Source organism: Cynocephalus volans, chromosome 2 (genome assembly GCF_027409185.1).
Source record: "Cynocephalus volans isolate mCynVol1 chromosome 2, mCynVol1.pri, whole genome shotgun sequence".
NCBI classification, from domain to species: domain Eukaryota; kingdom Metazoa; phylum Chordata; class Mammalia; order Dermoptera; family Cynocephalidae; genus Cynocephalus; species Cynocephalus volans.
Genome location: NC_084461.1, coordinates 157405003 through 157420879, shown reverse-complemented (window position 1 = coordinate 157420879; position 15877 = coordinate 157405003). Strand labels below are relative to the sequence as shown.

Sequence of the window (15877 nt, the reverse complement as noted above, 5' to 3'; positions counted from 1 at the left end):
GGTCTTGATAAAAGATCATCAAGGGAGTGAGTATGGGAGAAAGACATCTGAGGACTAAGCCCTGGGACATAAAAATAGGTAAGACCCTTTTTAAGCTCTGGTGGAATCACTTGACCAACAAACTCCTCAATTCTCTTCATATTCTCTATAGAGGAGGGGAAAAGGCAAAGTTCTTAGAAATAACATCACAATTTTAGTACTGCCTTTTGGGGAACAACATGGCAATACCCTTTGATGTAATACTCACACTCCTGGGATTCCATCCTAAGAAAATAACCCAAAAGAAGAAAATTGGACTAAAGGCTATAAACACATATTCACTGCTTCTTTACTGTAGTAACAAAAGTGGAGATAACTAATTAGCTACAGAAAGATAGCTAAGCAAAGTTAGAACAATTTGTTGGTCTATTAAGTAGTCATTAAAAATTACCATGGAAAGCCAGAAAAATATGTTCTAAAGAAGAAAAACATACAAAACCATTAAAGATGCTACTATCACTATGAAAAAATAAAATGTGCATAAGAAAAATATGCAAATTTTAATTGTCAGGTATAGAACAGTGGGGTTTGGGGTTGTTTTTTTTTTAACTGTCTGTAATGGTGTGATTGTTTTATGCAATTAGATTAAAAAGATATAAGGAAGTAAAACTTGCCAAACATTTTAAAATTTCTCCTGTTGCTCCTTTAGTCACCTTAGGATATAATGTTTTAATAATACTAAAGAACAAGGGTCTGACCAGTTAGCTCAGTTGGTTAGAGCACGGTGTTGACAACAACAAAGTCAAGGGTTTGAATCCCCTTACTGGCCAGTCGCCAAACAAACAACTAAAGAATTAGTTGTTCTTGAGTAGAGACCTCTACTCAAGGTCACTTGAGTAGAGACTATTGCCTTATCTATGTCTCCCTAGACTGTCACAGAGTAGTATATGCTCAGATAATGTTTGCTGACCAGATTAAATTTAGTTTTAAGTAATTTATGTCAGATCATTCTTCCATTCAAATAGTTACTAAGTCTGGAAAGTGGTAAACAGTGATTATTTCTAAGGAGTAAAAATTATGGAACCCTCACTTTCCCTTTATTACTTTTTACAGTAAGCACTTCTTCTCAAGGAAAATATTTTTCTTTATATTTAAGCATTTTGTAAAGATGCCGATGGGCATAAAACTGAATATAGGGATGGAACAAATGCCCTCAAGAAGCTCACAGTCTATCTGGAAGAGAGAAATGAGAGAAGTAAAATATTATCATTCCTAAGGTTGGGAGCTCAGGGGGGACATTCTTGAGGAAGAAAAGTAGCTAAATTTATCATTAGTAGCAAACTTCTCAGAATAAACTGCAACAGATAATAACAGTCAAGACAAGAATAGGTGGCTCCTTCTCATGAAATAAAAAAAGACTAGGACTTAGATACTACTTTTTTAAATATCTTACTTCACCATTCCCCACTTGAAAAGCTTTACAAACAAGCTGTACACAGTTCTTCCTATAGATCATGCTTTTTCTCCTTCCATTCCTTTTCTGTCTGGAATTCCTTTCTTTCTCCCAAGTCCCCTCAGGAAGGCTTCCTCCCATCACTTCCTACCCCCTGTCCAAGTGCATCTCCACTGTACTCTATGCCCATCTCTTAGCTCATCATATTCAGTTACCAGTTGTGATACCTACTCCATCAGTCTCTAAACTTCATGAGGACAACATATCATTCATTTTTGTATTTCTAATACCTTTCAATAAAAGACATTTTAACTGAACCAAAATAGGCAACAAAAAATCCATTTTCTTTTTTTTTTTTTTTTTTTAAATTTTTTTTTTATTTGTAGTCGGTTTTTTTTTTTTTTTTTTTTTTTTTTTCCGTGACCGGCACTCAGCCAGTGAGTGCACCGGTCATTCCTATATAGGATCCGAACCCGCGGCGGGAGCGTTGCTGCGCTCCCAGTGCAGCACTCTACCGAGTGTGCCATGGGCTCGGCCCAAAAAATCCATTTTCTAAGCAACAAAATTAGTTGCCTTATTCTGTCCACTTCAGCATCTATCAAACCATGGGTCCTAACCTGGCTGGTTAGCTCAGTTGGTTAGAGCCTATGGTTGGTAACACCAAGGTCAAGGGTTCGGATTCCTTAACTGGCTAGCCTACAAAAAAAAAAATTAAAAAAACTTATGGGTCCTTAACCCACAAAACCCTTAAGTCTTAAAAAGATAAATTATATATATATATATATATATATATATATAAGCACCTACATTAAATGTCTTTACTTCAAAAATGGCCAACCATCAATCTCTATCCCCAAAACTCCCTGCATTGGGAGTGGGCAATACCACTCAATCTGGCAGATCTACTCTGGACAAGATAGCACATCAGAAGAAAAATACCACATGTTCTCACTTATTGGTGGGAGCTAAAAATTAATATATAAATTCACACACACACACACACACACACACACAAAAACGGGGGGGGGAGAAGATATAACAACCACAATTACTTGAAGTTGATATGACAAGCAAACAGAAAAGACATTGTTGGGGGGGAGGGGCAGAGGGAGAAGGGAGGGAGGTTTTGGTGATGGGGAGCAATAATCAGCCACAATGTATATTGACAAAATAAAATTTAAAAAAAATTTAAAAAAAGGATAGCACATCGGAATTCAGTCACAGATTATTAAATTTTGAAACTGTAGTTCTCTCAAGCAACCTTCTGATTACCAATTAGTCTCCCAGATACACAGATTTTGAAAAGGGGTACTCTGGCTATTCAAAACAAGTATTCCAGTACAATGGAAGTGTCTCTTTCCCCAACAATTATTCCTGGGGCCTGCAGGAATTACTGTTAGTCTATTCAGATACCAGGTACATTAACAAATTTGGTTTTTTGCGAAGCTATGGAGTAACCCTGGGAAGAGTCACAGATCATATTTCCTCTCTAAAACCTCTCAGCTTTAACTTCAACCTTTCTACGAACAAGTGAAAATTGAAATTCACTTTAAATGTTTTATTTCTGTATGTGAAAAACATCCCCAGCTATGTGCAATCTAAGCATTCATTAAGCATATGGTGAGTGCTCAAAATCATAACAGAATACCCAGCTTTCCTGATAGGCCCCTCCAAAAACCAAAAACAAACAAACAAAAAAGAAAATAACAACCTCCAGCCCAATCTTACAACAATATTTCACTGAAGTCAGAGTTGAAGAGGGGTTAATGTGCATCTCAACCAAATCACACACTTAGCAATTGCTAAGTAAAATAATTGTACTAAGTGCAGTGACCCAACTAGCTACATTTGGGCACAATAAAAGGCAGGTACTATGCTGAACACTTAACATGCATTAATTATTTCATGAGCTCACAGTACTTCTAGAAAGGTAATTTTCTCCATACTATAGAGGAGAAAATTGAGGAAGAAATTAAGTTGTTTGCCCAGATTCACAAAACAAATACCAAAACAGCAATGACAGAGTACAAACCAGACTCCAGTAAAAATGCTTTTTACCTTGCACTAGGTCTAATTCCCAAAAGAATATAATTTTAAGATCTGGTAAACTAGAATTTTCTTTACAGAAGAATTCTACAATTTACAAAAGAGTTTTTCACAATATTTAAATATAACTCACATTTCTCAAACATACAGGAAATTCAAATATTCCCCATATCAAGAACAACTGACATAAAAAGTCTATTCACACAAGCAAAGCCACTGAAGCTGTTCTCCTGCAACTATCAATATATTTTCTGATGTGCCGGCAGCCTTTTCTTGAGACAACAAAAGCACTCACTAAAATTTCAGGAACTATTTGAGATAACTGGCACAGTTCAGAAAAGCAACATGTTAAATGTGCCTCAGTCTCATCACTTTTTAAAAGGCCAAGAAATGGAAATAATCTAGAAGCTGGAGAGGGATTTGACTAAATAAATTATAGAACACCTATACGTTGAAATGCTATGCAAATTTTATACACACATTCATTCTAAGTGAGGAAAAAAAAGTTTACAAAATGTCATTTATACTGTGATGCCAAATTTTATAAAGATACACACTTTCATATGCATTTATACATATAGAAAAGTCTGCTCTGATGATGAATTCTGAAGAAGGGCATTGGGATAATGTCCTACATCGCCTGTTGAATGTCCTTATTTTACGTCAGACTTTCCAACAAGTATCAAGATCAGTGTCAGACAATGTTGAGGGACAGAATTTTATAGTTCTGCAAAGGTAGCTATTAAAAAAGCTCTACTGTCTTTCAAAATATGACTTTCAGGTGCTTGAGAAGTTTAATATATGAATATTGTGTTTAACCACATTAATATCATGAAAAAAAGACTGGAGAGCTAGAGATCACAATGACAATAACTAGATCTCTGGATATTGTCAAGTGGTTTTTTTTGGCTTATCTTTACTTTCTAATTTTTGTACACTGAACATAACTTGCATAATTTTTAGGTAGATTTTTTTTTTTAGACAAAATTCGCATAACATAAAATTCACTTTTAAACATTTAAAAATGTCTGATTCGGTGTTTTTTAGTGTATCTTGCCTATTTCTAAATAAACTTAACACATATTGCCTTCATAGAGAAAAATAAAACGTATACAGAACAGAGAAATGCAACAGGACAGACTTTCCCAGCAACAGTGAGAAAAGTGTACGAAAGAAATCAGCACTATCATCCTCTAAATTATTCTCAAAGAATCTGAATGTGCCTTCCTTGTTTCTGTGCCCATTTACCTCATCTGTAAAATGGAGATAAGGCCAACAACTTATTGATTGGACCACTAGAAGTACTGAATAAGTCAATGTGTAAACACATTAATATGTAAAGTGCCAGTAGCTGGTAATGTATAAGCACCATAGGCATTAGCTTATATTATTTCAAAGCCTTGAAACTAGAAGCCTACTTTTCCTCCTCTAATTCAAGCCTGATTCAACACTAAACAGAAACATTCAAGGATTCTATTTCTTTTTTATCTTATTAGTATAAAACCATTATTTTGAAAGGCAGTATAGTGTAATAGTTAAAAGCACAGGCTCTCTGGAGTCATACTTCACAAAGTTGTTATAAAATGCCAGGCATGAGGTGGGAAAAAATGGGGCGGAAGGGGCCCTAGCAAGAAATAGGTAAAGGGTCGCAAAGAATGATTACATTTTATAATGATCAATATACTAATTATTCCGATTTGATCATCACATATTGTACATATGTAGTGATATTCAACTGTGCACCCCACAAATATGTATAATCAATTATGTTTCAATAAAAAATAAATAAAGTGCCTGGCACGTACTAATAACTCAAAAAACAGTGCTATATTATTCACTATATTTCTTTGCAAATACACATTATTTCAATTACATTAAGTATTAATATGACAGAGGGCTGGCCATTTAGCTCAGTCGATTAGAGCAGTGTTAAAACACCAAGGTCAAGGTTCTGATCTCCATACCAGCCAGCCCCCCCGCCAAAAAAGCATTAATATGACAGTATAGGAACTTAACTTCCATTTATTACTGTTAACAGAAAAATATTTCAAATTCCAAACAACCTACCTAAAAATAATTTTAAAACAGAAACAATGTAAGTGGACCCTTCTCTGTCCATCTACTTTATGGTTATCACAGGAACTAGACCAGCTGTCAAACATTTAACAGCAAAGATTCTGTAAGAATAACTAACTTATTTCTACCCTGAAATAGTTTAACAGTCCTAATTAGTGTCCTTGACACACACCCACACTCTTTAAGTTCTCTCAGTCCATCTTAAATTTAGCACAATTCCAATGCTATTACTATCTTTCTTAAAAACTTTTAATGTCATCCTATTTGCCAAGTATACACCGCTTATCCAAGTACTATTCAAGGCCCTCTACAAACTGGTCCCAATCTACCCACCCCACCTAACTTCCCACATATCTCTGTGTTAAAATCTAATCAGACTGTATTTACATATTTCCTCATACCTCATTCCTCCTGCCTCAGTATGCCCTATACCTTTATTATGCCATGTCTAAATCTTCCCCATCCTTCCTCAAGATCCAGGTCAAACAAGACCCTTACCTTCTCAAAGAACTTCAAGACCAGGTCAAACAAGACCCTTATCTCTTCAAAGAATTTCAAGTAATGACAGCAACTTGCCCTTCTGGCAGGACTGATTTGCTATCTTGCATGTTAATCACTTCAGAGATGCATCTATTGCCCCTACTACTAAGGACTTGGCTCAGATCATCTTTATTAAGGAACCTACTCATGTAAGAATATGGAGACCCACAAAATCAAAGTAACAACATTATCAAACCCAAAATATGCTCACAGATCACTTCCTTTTCTTTTAGGCTAGCTTAAATCTAATGATAACATTTATATTATATTATATTAAAAATGAATTTCCTCTCTGAGGGATAAACTATTCCCAAACAAAGAATACAAAAGGCAGAGGGACCAAATGACTTTTCTAAGACAAACAGAGTAAGAAGAAAAATATCCACACTATGTTATACATTTGTAAGCCATTAATCCTTTAAGGTTTTAATCTCATACAATGCCTTATATTTGCTTATAATTAAATAAGAAAATATATGCACTGAATCATACTTTCTATGCCATAACATAACAGAGAATCTCTGTGTCATACTAGAAAGACACAAGCTTAATTCCTCACCTCTCTGAGCTTAATTCTTCAACTCTCTGAGCTTGTTTCTTTACCTGTAGAAGTGGGATAATATTGCCTCTTATTTTGTAGGAGGTTGTGTCAACTGTAACAGATGGAAAATCCACTCTAAGATTATTCATAACCCAGTACAGGGTATCAATAATGGTAGCTATTTTTAGCTGGTAATTACAATTTTTCTACAAGAATTGTGATTTCCCTTCCCAATCTCAACTCAAAATTGCAAAAGAAATTTTCAAGTCTAGAATGATACAATTAAGTAAAATACTACTATAAGCATATGTATTACTCCTACCTCACTCACAACCACATAATCTAACAAATATATATGTGTACTTCTAATTGTCAAAGTTCTTTTAACATTCCCAGGCTGGTCAGTTAGCTCAACAGGTTAGAGCAAAGCCTTATAACATTAAGGTCATGGGTTCGGATCCCCGTACCAGCCAGCAACAAAAAAAACAAAAAATAAAAACATTATATCCCCTGAATCTCAAAAACAACCGGCAAGGTAGGCAGCACAGACTTCACTATGCATATTTCTAGACAAGGAAACAGGTTCAGAGTAAACTTGCCAGAGATCTAGAGTCCTTTAGCAAAAAGCAGAGATTAGAAACCAGCATCTTCTGAGTGCTCCTATTCCACAACACCAACCACAGAGAACAAAGGAGTGAACTAAATCCCACCAGTCCTCTCTACCTGACAGAGTCAGAGCTCAGTCTGTTAACATTTGCCCGTGGCTCACTCGGCAGAGTGTGGTACTGAAAACACCAAGGCCATGGATTTGGATCACATGTAGGGATGGCCGGTTAGCTCACTGGGTGAGCTTGGTGCTGACAACGCCAAGTCAAGGGTTAAGATCCCTTTACCGGTCATCTTAAAAAAAAAAAAAAAATTTGCTAAAAAAGGAGACATGGGACCCAACTAGGCAAATCTAGCAAGGAGTGATTGGATAGACAGATGATCTCTGGCAGCATTACAATTTTAGCCTACAGCAATCTAAGGCAAAGGACTAAAGATAACTGAGTAAAAGTTGTTACTGGGCAAGTAACAAATGCCCTGGTGCCTACTGTCTAACTCTCAGGAATAAGAGATCAAAAAGAAAGCCTGGACAATAAATCAAAGGGAATCAAAGTCTTGGAAAAGGACAGAGGAAAAGCAGGGAATTGGTCCAATGAAAGCTGAAAAGCAGAGCAGCTGCTAGGTGTCAGAGAAGCTCCCACATTGAGGACCACAAGGTGAAGCTGGGGCTAGGAGACTATCAGCAGAAGCCCAGACTGGCACATAAAGGGTAGGAGAGGAGGTGTTCCAAAAGGTAGCATGCTCAGGAGGTAGAACAGAACATCCTGGCCAGCGTATTCCTGCTGGTCCAGGCCTCTGGCCTATGCCTTATAAATTTCCAAACACAAAATAGAACAAGTTTAGTGACAGTGCAGAAGACAGGCCTGAACAGGTGCTGTCCTCTGTAACCCAGCAGAGTTACATTCCCTGACCTGAAACAACAAAAGAAACTGCTGTAAGTAGTTCTGCCTTTATGTTATAATGAAACAATGATTCAAAACATTAGTTCAGGGGGCCGGCCCGTGGCTCACTCGGTAGAGTGCGGTGCTGATAGCGCCAAGGCCCCGGGTTCGGATCCCATATACGGATGGCCGGTTCGCTCACTGGCTGAGCGTGGTGCTGACAACACCAAGTCAAGGGTTAAGATCCCCTTACCGGTCATCTTTTTAAAAAAAAAATAAATAAATAAATAAATAAATAAATAAAAAAAAAAAAAACATTAGTTCAGGGCCTTCCATGGGCTCTTAATGTGGGACATTTTCTCTACAATAGCAAATCTAGAGCCAAAATCATTCTAGCATAAATCACTTTTATTCTGTGCAGTCTTTCTACACTTAAACTTTTCTTTCAACGTTTGAGAACCTACTATGCACCCAGCAATTCTTACTTATCATTATTACATCATCATGTAATTGTTGGGTATGGTCTGGGGCTTATTTTTCCTTTGACTTCTGCTTAGTTTGTGCCTTGTATGGATTTGTTTCTGTGTGGTAGAGGAAGCAGATCAATGGTATTCAAACCTGTTGCACATCAGAGTCACCTGAAGAGTTTTATAAAATAACAAATGTAACACATGCCCAATTCTCTCCCACCTATCCACCCATGGAACTAGAGATTCTAATTCTGTACACCTGGGATGGGGCTTTTGCCATCTAATTTTTTAAAAGCTCCTTGGATGATTCTGATAAATGGACAAAGTTGAAAACAAATGCATCATATAGCTGGTTAGTATTTGGTAGTAATTAAACTCTTGAGTTTGTTTTGGGGAAAAGGGGAAAGACAGGGCAGTCTCAGAAGAGGTATAATCCTGACCCAAGCAAGCAGTAACCGACTGTATACAATTCCAAAGTTGTTTAAATTTGTTAAACCAAGTTGTTTAAAAGACAAAAACATCAGTCTGTCTTCAGCCTTTAGTTTTGGTAACTGCAGTTAACCTTGACATAATTAGGATTCTTCTCTCATCCAATAAGGGAATTCTGCTTAACAATTTTGCTCAACAGGCAAGAGTTCCTCAAAACACCTTTACACTGCAACTCAACATAAGATGCCCCTGGTCCCTTCAAAACAGACACATCATATGCAATTGTGCTCATTACACTTCTTTACCTGAGTAAAGAAAAAAACAAGTCACCAATCAGTAACACTAAACTTGAATCTAGAGTTTGCTTATGCTTAAAACAAAGACGCCTTCAGAGAACATAATAAAACAATTTGTACACAGCATTTTGCAATTTTAAAAAAAGCAACTTTTACTAATATTAACCTAAATTTCACATCTACCTTTAAAAAAAAAAAGAGGCTGCCTGACAAACCTAAGTTTTTTCCTCAAGATAAAAGAAAAAGACTAGAGCATCTGGCCTTTTATTCTAGTGCCTTTTCTCTAAAGCCATGCTGTCTCTTCAGTCTTCATATTATGTATCCCCATCTCTTTCATACAATGGAGAGGCCCAGGATGCAAAAATTTTGGCACATGCTGTAGTTCTCTACAAAACTAGGTACAAATAGATCCTGACTCTAAAACTTGCTGACTGTAAATTCAGACAAGTTACTTAACTTCTCTAAACCTCAAGGCTATACACTTCATTTGTAAAATGGAGGTAATATAATGATTACAAATAAATGTTTGTGGAGCTAGAAACACCAAGGTCCAGGGTTCAATCCCTGTACAGGCCAGCTGGAAAAATAAAGAAATGTCTATAGAGGGGTTGGCACAGTTCTGGTACAAAATAAGAACTTAATAACTGACTGCTATATATTACACAATCTTTAGCCTAGAATAAAATTAAAAAGTGGTTAATTCTTTTGATATTCACCCATATCTCATGATTCAAATAACTAATATTCAACCATAAGTCAAAGATAAACTAAATTTAATTTAATTTGAAAAAGTCTGGTTAGTTAGCTCGGTTGGTTAGAGCAGTCTTTATAACACCAAGGTCACAGGTTCAGGTCCCCATACTGGCCAGCCACCAAAAAAAAAAAAAAAAAAAGATAAACTTTGGTCATCCAGCCAGTTATATACCACTTCAGGTTCTCAGTGACTTACCTCCACAAGGCCTCTGAAATCTCTCCAGGGCTGCTCCAAATCAGTTATTGCCTCAGCAGGAAGAATACAGTGGGAGATGATTCAAAAGGACAGGAGTTTGTTTTTTGTATTCTGGGCTTTTTTTCTTTGAGGAGTCTTTTTATGAAACTAAACTATTAAATCTGCAAAATATCACTTTCATTCATTCATTCATTCACTCAACAAAGATTTACTGACCACCAGGCTAGGCTAGATCCTGGCACTATAGATATGATTAAGACACAATTTCTCCTTCAAAAAATTCAGTCAAGGGCCGACCCTGTGGCGCACTTGGGAGAGTGTAGCGCTGGGAACGCAGCAACGCTCCCGCCGCAGGTTCGGATCCTATATAGGAATGGCCGGTGCACTCACTGGCTGAGTGCCAGTCACGAAAAAGACAAAAAAAAAAAAAAAAATTCAGTAAAGCTCAAGGTGTGAATATGTTCCCCAACTATGCAATAATATAGAAACTTTAATTCTAATGGGATGCTCAGTTATGGAACCCGACCTTCAAATAAGCAGTGATGATAATCCAGGTCTTACGAAGCCTCCACAATAGTGTTTATTCCCTAGAACCAAAGAATGTCTGTTCTAGAGCAATTAATTCCCTTTGAGATCATCTATAAAATGGATATAATACCAACCTGACATTAGTTCATGGTTAAGTATTGTCAGAGTGCTCAAAGTATTCAAATATATACAAGGGTACTTCAAAAAGCTAGTGGAAAAATGGAATTAAAAGATAATACAGAGCCCAGCTGGAACCCTGTATGCTGCTGCCATCACTGCCCCAGGGCCCTGCCAGGGTCCTGAGGCATGAAGCTGGGGCAAGCCAAGCCAGCCACTACCAGGCACTCCTCTGCCACCCCGGGGCCCCACCAGGGTCCTAAGGCAGGAGCCAGGGGAAGCTGAACCCAGCCACAGCCAGGTAAAGAGAACACCAAAAAAGAGGTCCTCTCTCTCCACAAAGCACACTCCAGAGTAATAAAAGAAACATCTACTATACGATAATAGTGGGGGACTTGAACACACCTTTCTCAACACTGGACAGATCACCTAGGCAACAAATCAACAGAGAAACAGTTAATCTATCAGAAGGAGAGAACGAATCTATGGTTATTAGAGGGGGGAGGGGATGGGGAGAGATTAAATAAGGGGCGTAAAGAATAAGTATGATTTGTAATAATGAATATGCTAATAAAGTTAATACAAATCCTTTTATGAACTTTTTGAAGCACCCTCGTACATATTTTATAGTACTGTAATCAAAATGCCAGTCACATTAAGCCAGTATCAGAATAAAGATTCCTAAGGAGTTAAACTGAATCCCAATGCAACCTACCCATACTTAAGTAAATTAATCTATTTATCCTTGATTATTAATATGGTTTATAATTGACAATAGAAATTAACTAGTCAATCACCTGAAGATATAAAAAAATCAGAACTGCTCATATCCTTCATAATGGCTTAGTTTTAAAAAGCATAATTGGTATAACACTATATCTGGATATTTAAATAAATAAGTTTCCTTCAAAGCAAAGCACTAGGAAAATAATAAGGCATTTTCACATATAATTTGACATTAGTCTTTAAACACATTTAAAAACACTATCCTCAGTCTAAGCACTATACTTATGTTCTGATTCATAATTATCAATCAGTAAAAAAGAGTAATTTTCCACTTAGTCAAAAAAAATACTTATGCACAGAACTTCCAATTTTTAAAAAAATTTTATAGGAAATGTCAAATATATACAGAAGTAGAAAAACAGTACAACAAATTCCTATGCAACCATTACCCAGCTTCAACAAATATCAATTCATGGTTCACTTTGTTCGTTTATAAAGCCACCCACTTCCTACCACACTTCCATTTCACTTTCATACCTGATTTACTTTGAAGCAATTCCCCAGATATCATATCATTTCATCTACAATATTTCAGTCTGTATCTCTAAAACGATTCTTTTTAAATAATTATCTCAATAGACCAGTCTAAAGAACAGAAGTAACAGTTTCTTAACAGCCCAGACATAGCTCATAGCTGACTGACCTCCCTTCCCCTCTCCTTCCACACATCACCCCAAGTTATTTCTGCCTCTAACAATGTATTTTACAATTATTGGGTTAGGTGATCAATCTCTCTAGATTTCTCAAAATCCTTCTGCTGAAACTTCATCACGGAGGTAGTTTTCAAACTGTGTTCCTTAGAGATTGTGTTCTGCAGAGACCCTCATGGGTTGCCCAAGAAGGTAAAAAGAATAGCTGGCTGTTCCTTACCCCAAATGAAAGAAGCTCCATCTTTTTTCTATGTTTTATAATGGTGTTCTGTATAAGATTTCATTTGAAGCTAAAAAATTTAAAAAACAAAACCAAGTTCAAGTTCCTAGGATTACAGATAAGGCCATCCCTGACTTGACCCCTACTCACTCATCCAAATCTAGGGCCCACCACAACCAACCTACACCACACAATTTCTACTTTGCAGTTACACATGTTCTTAATCACGCTTTTCCATCTCAGGCAAACTTCCTCTTCCTTATCTAGCTAATAGCTATTTACATTTCAAGATTCAGCTCCAAGAACCCCCTCCTTGAGTTTACTTTAACCCTACTTAATGAATTCCCCTGTATATACCTTTTACTACTGCACTTGGCACATTACATTGATATTAACATCAGACTCTAAAGTCTGAACGACAGGAATATATTGTTTATTTTTTATTCATTTTTTGTCTTTTATTTTTTTGGTGGCTGGCTGTAGGGGGACCTGAACCCATGACCTTGGTGTTATAAGGCTGTGCTCTAACCCAACTGAGCTAACCAGCCAGCCTGTCTTACTCATTTTTTAAACTCCAGCACCTACTAGGTACTCAAAAAAAAAAATTATCCACTTAACCAGACCTGATGCTTACAACAGGCTGTGTTCTTACACTGACTGTATAGAAAGAGGAGGCAGAGTAAATCTACCCTACATACATCACAGCGCAAGCCTGTGCCTGGTCTGTATTGTGAATGGAAGAAAATGAAAAAAAAAAAAAGTCTGCTCATCCAAACACTATCATCAACAAACTTGAGACAGTGCAGGTACTCAGTATTTGTTAAAACAAATGAGTGTTTTATCCTGTAGACACATACATACTCAATTATGAAATGAGGTACTTACAAGGATAATTGCTACAATACTATATGTAATAGCAAAAGACTGGAAATAAATGAAACATCCATTACTGATAACTAGTTAAATTATTGCACATCCATACAATGATCTATTCTATAGCCATAAAAACGAATGAGGCAGTTCTTTATGTACAGAAACAGAAAAACAGGTAGAAAAAAAGCAAGGTGCAGAAGTGGAATAGTGTGCTACCAATGTTTAAAAAAAAAAGTGTGCTGGAGATTATATGCATTTGCTTACATATGCATGAAATACCTCAAAGGACAACAAAATGAGAAACAGGTTACACTGCCACCAGGGAGGGGTACCTCGGTGAATTAAAGACTTTTAACCATAAATCCTTTTAAATTTAAAGCATGTATGTCACAAATTTTAAAAATTCAATTTTTTACATTAACAGAAAATGCAAACAATTAAGCATAAAACAAACAAAAAATAGCTATAAAACGTCAAAAGAGATAAAATATTTATTTAAACGTCACCTTGAGACAGTCTAGTCAGAGCAGAGAGGAAAATCTGGGCACTCACTGGTGTGACGAAGTTCTTCTCACCCATTTGGGTGTGAATACATGTGAATACACCATCTAATAACGAATTTTTAAAAAGAAAAGAGAACTGGCTGGTTAGCTCAGTTGGTTAGAGCACAGTGTTCGTAACACCAAGGTCAAGGGTTTGTATCCCCATACAGGACAGCCACCCAAAAAAGAGAAACCTTAAGGGCAGACCTTCAGGATTCAACTATAAGCTCAGTCTTCTTAAAGTTACTAAAACTATTCTAGCCCACTTTGGCCTTGGCACAAGCTAGTTCTGCTGCCTAAAATGCTCTTTCATTTCCTCTCTCCCACTTCCACTGCCACCCTTCCAGCCTCTTTTATGCCCACATTAACTCTTACTCAACCTTTGGATCCCAGCCTCCATATCACTTTCTTAGGCACGAGACTAGATAAGGTCTCCCCAGGATGCATGTTCAAAGTTCCCTACACTTCTCTTCCTAGTCCTAGGTTTAACTGCACTTATATAACTAGTGCGAATTACTTGTTTAGTGTTTGTCTTTCTCATTTTATTGAAAGAGCCATAAGAGATGAGACCATGTCTATTCTGCTCATCACTGTATTCCCAGCACTTAGAAGAATGCGTGGCACACTGTAAATGATCAATATTTGTTGAATGAGGGCTGAGCCCGTGGCGCACTCGGTAGCGTGCTGCGCTAGCAGCGCGGCGACGCTCCCGCCGCCGCGGGTTCGGATCCTATATAAGAATGACCGGTGCACTCCCTGGCTGAGCGCCGGTCACGAGAAAAAAAAAAAAAAAAAAAAAAAAAATTTGTTGAATGATGAATGAGCAAAAAAACCCACTTTAATGAAATATTGTAAATGTGAAAGTTTTTAATCCTCCACTTCATAAGTCCTTGGAACAAAAGGTAACTTTAAGTTCATATAGGTCAGCCTGTTAGCTCAGTTCGTTACAGGGAAGCCTTACAACACCAAGTTCACAGGTTTGGATCCCTGTACCAGCCAGCCACCCAAAATAATAACAATAATAAGTTCATACAGGTGAAAAAACAGCATACAATGCAAAGGGAAATCTTGAATGCACGAAGCTACAAAGCATCTGTTAAGGTGTCACACAAATTTATTTTATTTATTTATTTTTAAAAGGATGACCGGTAAGGGGATCTCAACTCTTGGTGTTGTCAGCACCCCGCTCAGCCAGTGAGCGAACCAACCATCCCCACATAGGGATCTGAACCTGTGGCTTGGTGTTATCAGCACCGCACTCTCCGGAGTGAGCCACAGCTGGCCCAAGGTGTCACAAAAATTTAAAACCATAGCCAATGGGCAATTTGTCCTGCAGTTGCCAGCAGTCTGCTAGGAGTATCCCAGAAATTTAACTAGTCTCCTTGGTCAAGTAAGGTTTTGATTACCATACAGAGGTAGGGATGACACAGGTACAAAGCGCACTTGAGGTTTAAAAAAAAAAAAAAAAAAAAAACTACAGCAAGTGCTGAGAGGCTCCCAGTACAAATTATTAAGCAACTAGAAAAAACAGTGGTCCACATTTTATCCACATTTCTTAGACTCCTTTAGGATTTATGGAAATTCCATATCCAAAGTTTATAGTGAACAAAAAGGATCAAATACCAACCTGATAAATGAAGAGCCAGTAACAAAAATTTTAAGTATACTGAGTCAAATATTCATTAAGCTGACTGATCAGTGACGTGCATAATTTGAAACACCAATATTTGTGGGCCAATACTTGAATTTTTTTTTAATCTTGGTATTTTTAAAACCGGAACCAACCTGAATCTCCACAGTAGGAGGAAAATAATAGTTCTGAGAACATTCTACTATGTGCCAGGTTCTTTCAAACATAAAATAACGGAATCCTCACAAAAATTCCAGTAGATAGG

General features: G+C 37.1%; 1 protein-coding gene and 1 non-coding gene across 5 annotated transcripts in view; one reads left to right on the top strand and one right to left on the bottom strand.

Annotated features, from left to right (window-relative positions):
- The window catches only part of NSD1 (nuclear receptor binding SET domain protein 1), a 151662-nt gene that overhangs the window by 112887 nt on the left and 22898 nt on the right, over positions 1-15877 (bottom strand). The gene's annotated exons all lie outside the window — the stretch shown is intronic.
- Positions 13187-13315, top strand: LOC134371396 (small nucleolar RNA SNORA51). The gene has a single exon (XR_010022821.1). It is a non-coding gene; the product is annotated as a small nucleolar RNA SNORA51 (small nucleolar RNA).